This window comes from Beta vulgaris, chromosome 9 (genome assembly GCF_026745355.1).
Source record: "Beta vulgaris subsp. vulgaris cultivar EL10 chromosome 9, EL10.2, whole genome shotgun sequence".
In the NCBI taxonomy this organism is placed as follows: domain Eukaryota; kingdom Viridiplantae; phylum Streptophyta; class Magnoliopsida; order Caryophyllales; family Amaranthaceae; genus Beta; species Beta vulgaris.
In genome coordinates this window covers 30,619,038-30,625,217 of record NC_079210.1, presented here as the reverse complement: position 1 = coordinate 30,625,217, position 6,180 = coordinate 30,619,038, and the positions used below count along the sequence as shown (strand labels likewise).

The following is a 6,180-nucleotide window of genomic DNA, read 5'->3' as shown; positions in this document are numbered from 1 at the left end:
AAAGGTAAGAAGAAAATATGTCTTTAGTTACTCAATGATCGAATTAAAATGGTGTACATAACGTAAATAATAGTGTAACTTTATATATAATATTTGTTTTCCGAACTTAGTTAAACTTTGATTTTAGTGAATTAGTTAGTCTCTCCGTGGGTTCGACCCTACTTATCCTTTACTATGTTATATTTTTTGAGGTTAAGATAGGTATTATACAATATTAATTTGCATACGCAAATGACACGTACCAAATTTTGGCGCTGTTGCCGGTGAGATTTATTAGTTAGTCTCTCCGTGGATTTTAACATATATATTAATGTACGCAAACGCAAAGCCAGTTCATTGAGACTCTAAATGAAGCTAGCCCAAAGAAATTACTTTACATCTTTCAAGATAGACCACTTGAAGACTCAGAGATGGGTGATGAAAGAACCTTGAAGGAATTAGGAGCTCCGAAGTTAGATGATGAACCTCTCTGCATTGTTTTTCCAACCTTGGAAAAACCTTTGAAGTTGAACTCAGTTTTCTTAATCTCCTTCCCAAATTCTATGGGAACGCAGGTGAGGATCCTCATAGACATTTAAAAGAATTTATAGTTGTTTGTTCAACTATGAAACCTGAAGGAATTGAAACTAAACAAGTAAGATTGCATGCTTTCCCATTTTCCCTACATGATCTAGCTAAAGATTGGTTGTATACTATGTCTTCTGGTTCCATTACAACTTGGGACGCCTTACAAAAAGCTTTTCTGGAAAAATTCTTTCTCGTAAGTCGTATTGGATCCATAAGAAAGGAAATATATGGAATTAGACAACATAATTCGGAATCACTTTATGAATATTGGGAACGTTTTAAAAGATTATGTGCTTCATGTCCACAACATCAAATAACTGATCAACTGTTAATTCAATATTTTTATGAAGGATTGTTGCCTAATGATAGGGGTATGATTGATGCTGCTAGTGGTGGCGTATTAAAGACAAGACACCAACTCAGGCTAGGAATTTAATTGTTGACATGGCCCAAAACACTCAACAACATAGCACTAGAAATGAAGTTAAAAGAGTAAATGAAATTAACTTAAGTGGTGTTAAATCTCAACTACAAGAAAATGCTCAACAAATTGCTACTTTGACCACTTTAGTGTCTAAATTATTGTTAATAATGAGTCTTAATGTTCCGAGTTTTCTCACGCAACTAATGCTTGTCCCACTTTAAAAACTGAAGATGTAAATGCTATAGGAGGCTACTCTAATCAATCTCACAGAAAATATGATCCTTATTCACATACTTATAATGAAGGTTGGAAAGATCACCCAAATTTTAGGTATGGAACTAGACCACAATTATCATAAACTAGTTAACCTAGGAAATTTGGTCAGCAAAACCCTCCACCCCAATCTACTGGCCCATCATTAGAAGACTTAGTTAAGCAATTAACTACTCAAATAGGCCAAGTTCACAATCATGGAATTGAGTATCAAAAGAACACGGAAAATCACCTTCATCACATAGATACTCAAATAGGACAAATTTGTACTTCTCTAAGTAATATAGAAACTCAACTTTCAGGTAAACTACCATCTCAACCACTTCCTAACCCAAAAGAAAATGCCAAAGATGTGACCCTTAGGAGTGGGAAAAAGTTAAGTGAACCTAAGGTAAAGAGTCGCGAGATTGAAAAAGAGATAGAGGTTAAACCCGAAGATGAACTTAATATAGGGGGAAATGGAGAGACAGAGAGTAGAAAAGATCGTGAAGGAAAGGGTAAGCTTAATTCAGAAATTGATGCTTTTCGTTTTAAAGATGTGCCCCCTTTCCCTTCCGGATTTGCTAAAGCTAAGAAAGTTGCTCTTGACAATGAAATTCTTGAGAGTTTGAGGAAAGTTGAAGTCAATATTCCTTTACTTGATGATAATAAATAGGTTCCTCGTTATGCAAAGTTTCTTAAGGAACTTTGTACTACCAAAAGACAATGTCCTTATGAAAAGGTAAGTATGGGGGAGAATATTCCAGCTGTAATTCAAAAGAAGCTTCCCCCTAAATGTAAAGATCCTGGCATGTTTTCTATTCCTTGCAAAATTGGTAATTCTAAATTTGAAAGATGCATGCTAGATTTAGGTGCTTTGATTAATGTGATGCTCCAATCTGTCTATGATACTTTAAATGTGGGATATTTGTCTAAAACTGATGTGGTTATTTAGTTAGCTGATAGGTCAAATGCATTTTCCATTGGAGTTTTAGAATATGTACTGGTTAAAGTAAATGAATTAGTCTTTCCGGCTGATTTTTATGTTCTTGATATGGGTGATAGAACCGATAATGTTCCTTTATTGTTGGGAAGACCTTTCTTGAAAACTTCTAAGACTAAAATTAATGTTCATTAGGGTAATTTGCCGATGGAATTTGATGGTGAAATAATTAAGTTCAATATATTCGATGCTATGAGATACCCAAGTGATGTCAATAATGTTAGTACTATTGATTCCTTTGATGCTTTTGACTGGATGGCTCAAGAAATTTTTAATTAGTGGTGTGAAAAATTGTTTGAGACTGATGATTTTACTGATACCAAGGAAACTAAAATGCTTGTTTCTTTAGTAGATATGTCTGATGTAGCAAGTCTTGATTCGCAAAATGATGAAAAAGATAATTTTGATCTTTCTTTGCCAGTGTCTGTACCTAAACTAATCGTATCTATTGTTAAAGCACCTCAATTAGAATTGAAAACACTACCCTCGCATCTAAAATATGTCTATTTTTAGGTGAAAATGAAACCCTACATGTGATTATCTCCAATGCTCTAAATCAATTTCAAGAAGATAAATTGGTAAATGTGCTAAAATACCACAAGGAGGCTATAGGATGGACCTAAGCTGACATAAATGGAATTAGTCCCACCTTATGCATGCATAGAGTTTTTCTTGAAACAGATGTTAAACCCACTAGAGAAACTCGATGTAGGTTAAACTCCTCCATAATGGAGGTAGTTAAAAAGGAAATCCTTAAGTGGTTAGATGCCGACGTGATTTATCCTATTTCTGATTCTCAGTGGGTAAGTCATGTTATGTGGTCCCTAAAAAGAGTGAAATAAGTGTTGTTGAAAATACTAAAGTAGAGCTTGTTTCAACTAGAGTGTCAGCAAATAAATTCTAGAAAATACTAAAGTAGAGCTTGTTTCAACTAGAGCTTGATTCATTAGGATTATTATTCTTTTTTTTTTTTCTTTTAAACTGATCATTCAATGACCTGTGGTTCACACACTTGGGACATTTAATCTGACCCTAATTGTTTTATGCCCACCCATGCTGGTAAGTAGGTTTGAGCAGTGAATCATGAATTGTGCAATATAATCTAGCGTACGATTTTAGGGATAGCAAGTGTCAACCCTGATCGGCTTGTGTACACTTGAATTTTTTTGTTTTTGTTTTGAGCCCACTGTTGATTATGTGTCTTATGTTGAATTTATCAATTACGTGGTCATGTTCAGTTGTCAACTTGAATTTTTGTGCACAGCCGAGTTAAGATATATACTCAATAACATTGCAGAGATAGCGAAACCATGACACATACTATATGCTGAACTCTGCCAGCCGGATTGTATGCGCTTATCTATGTCGGTTGAGGCTGAGAATATTTCATTTGCTTTCTCAGTTCTTTGTTCAGATTGTAACCTCTTCTAGTATTAGAAGTATTTTTTTTTTTACAAGCTGCACTAATAATTTGCTCATTTTGCTTCTATAGAATGTTATCTGCAATCACACTATAATTTCAGAACCTGACAAGGGCTATAGCCCTCTAATACAGTGGCAGATGTCCAAGGCATCACAAGAGTGAAACAAACTTTGATATACTGGATTATGAAATAACGATGCCATCATTGAACAACAGAAGATTGTTGGAGCTCTGGATTTTTTTCAAGGAAAGTTACAGCTCGGAAGCAGACATGAAACATATTCCAACAGCGAGCACAACATACATTTAACCATCTAAGTTTCCGCTTATTTTTTTTTTCTTTTGTTTCATTGAGGACAATGAAAAGCTTAAGTTTGGGGGAAGCTAAGCATTTGTGTATTTAACATCAATATGATGGAAAACAGGTTTTGACATTCTTATGAACTTGGACTACTTGTCTCATTGTAGAAAAGTGTTGCGGAAATTTTGGTAGGACTTTAGTATAAGTTATTTATTTCTGTTAGTACAAGTACAAATTAAAAATAAAAATCAGTCCGTAGTTTATTAAAATATGCGTTTGCTTGCATTAGTTTTAAGAATTTATTTGCATTTAATTTAGGACTTCCACCTCTTAACTTCCTAGAGAATGACGATTAGTAAGTGTTAAGAAACCGTAATCTAACTTGTTTTTGAAATAAAATAAAAAAAAATTTGAAATAAAAGATTTTGGGAATGTTATATAATTGGAATATAATAGTCGAACTTGAGAGATTCATAATATAATGGAAGAAAAAAAGTTTCTTTCTTCTCTTAAAGAAGTTGGCTAGATAAGACCAAGCCTTGTGAGCTTTTGAGCCTATAAGAATGACAAATCTGCATCAGTCTCATTATTTTCTTTCTTGTGTGATAGTTCCTCAATGAAGTGTGGCTCTTGAACTTGACTTGGTACTCTTTGAGACTTTTGTGACAAATGCTATGAAGAAATTATTCAGGCGTCCTTTTCATTTCTTTTAGCCTTAGAATTTTTTTTTCATATAATATTTCCCGTTCTTTATCCCTGTTGAGCCTTAAATCCCATGTTTATTTGCTAACCATACATTACAAACCTGCGCCTCCTACAGATTATACCCTAGCTAAGTGGAGTTATTATATTGAGTTTGTATTGTAAGTTTGCGCTATAGTGGAGACATTTGAAAAATAAATAAAGGAGAAAAATGGGTTCTTAAATTGAAAAATATACTATTGGAGAAATAAAGAAATATTACAGAAAATAAATGCTTGAAAGTCATGGAAAGGTGAAAATGCTATGAAGTATCCATATACGTGTTGTAATTGCATTAATTATGAAGGTTATGGTGAATAATATGGAAAGAACAAAAAAGTGTCGGAGTATGAAGTTTAATGTATAAATGGAGTTTGTTGTGACTGAAACATCTTAAGTCATGGATTTTTTTTTCTCCCTTTAGCTTGGCTTCTCATTAACTCCACATTCCTAAATATAATTCCTACCCTTTAATCTTAGCCACGTTACAACCGTGTGAAAGACTTTTTGATCTTTATGTATTATGTTACTTCCAAGTGGAGAATTGAGACGATAGTCATGTTTAAAGAAATATACTTCATTTTGAGTCGACTCGGTTATAGGTATGCGTGAATATTGTCATAACCCCAAACACATGAGAGTTGAGTGTTTTATTTATATATGTGAGGGTCTGTTTATTGAACTTCATACGCATACATTTGTGGATTCATGCTAGATATTTTGGAGTTGTGAAGATAACAATTAATTAGTTCATGAAGTATTATGAAATTTGGGAGTTCGATTGTTTAAACACTAAGAATATGACATCTCTACTAACATTTTCTCAATGTTTTTCAGACTAGATTTAAAATGTTTTAGTTTCTTGTAGTGTGCTTATCTAATATTGTTATTTCCGACAAAGAAAATTGAGGTGGTATACTAGGTCTTGCATTTAGTTTATTTTTTAATGTCATTATAATATCCATGTTTGCTAGTTGGTTTGGAAACCTATGTTCATAAGGCTTTGTGAATATGCCATCTGAAAATCCTCACGAGACCTTACTCGTCCACTAGGGTAACCTAGGGGTTTGAAGGGCTTGTTGCACATGCTAAGTGCAATCGTGATTCCTACGACAGTGAGTTAGGTTTAGTGCTTTCCTAGTATAGTTTTCTTATTACTTTATTTCGTAGTAATTTTTTCGAGGGCGATCAAAGGCTAAGTGTGAGGAAATTCGATAAGCGCGTAATAGGTTATAGTTTTATTCCATAACTTTAGTCTAATATTTGTCCTTCATGTGTTATTTTTATATTTTTCCCTACTCTTCATATATGGTGAATATATATTTTCATAATATGTTATATCAAATAATTAGCTTAATTAGTTGTTCTTTTCTTATTATAGGAAAAACAATAGAATTACAAAAGTCTTCCATCTAAGTTGCACGTGAGAATTGGAAACACAATAACAAGAAGATTAAAAAAAAAAGGGG

General features: G+C 33.3%; 1 long non-coding RNA gene across 1 annotated transcript; it reads left to right on the top strand.

Annotated features, from left to right (window-relative positions):
* Window positions 1-207: 207 nt before the first annotated feature.
* On the top strand, window positions 208-4,164 carry LOC104903548 (uncharacterized). Its single transcript, XR_007269897.2, has 2 exons — window positions 208-554; window positions 3,739-4,164. It is a non-coding gene; the product is annotated as an uncharacterized LOC104903548 (long non-coding RNA).
* The last annotated feature ends 2,016 nt before the right edge of the window (window positions 4,165-6,180 follow it).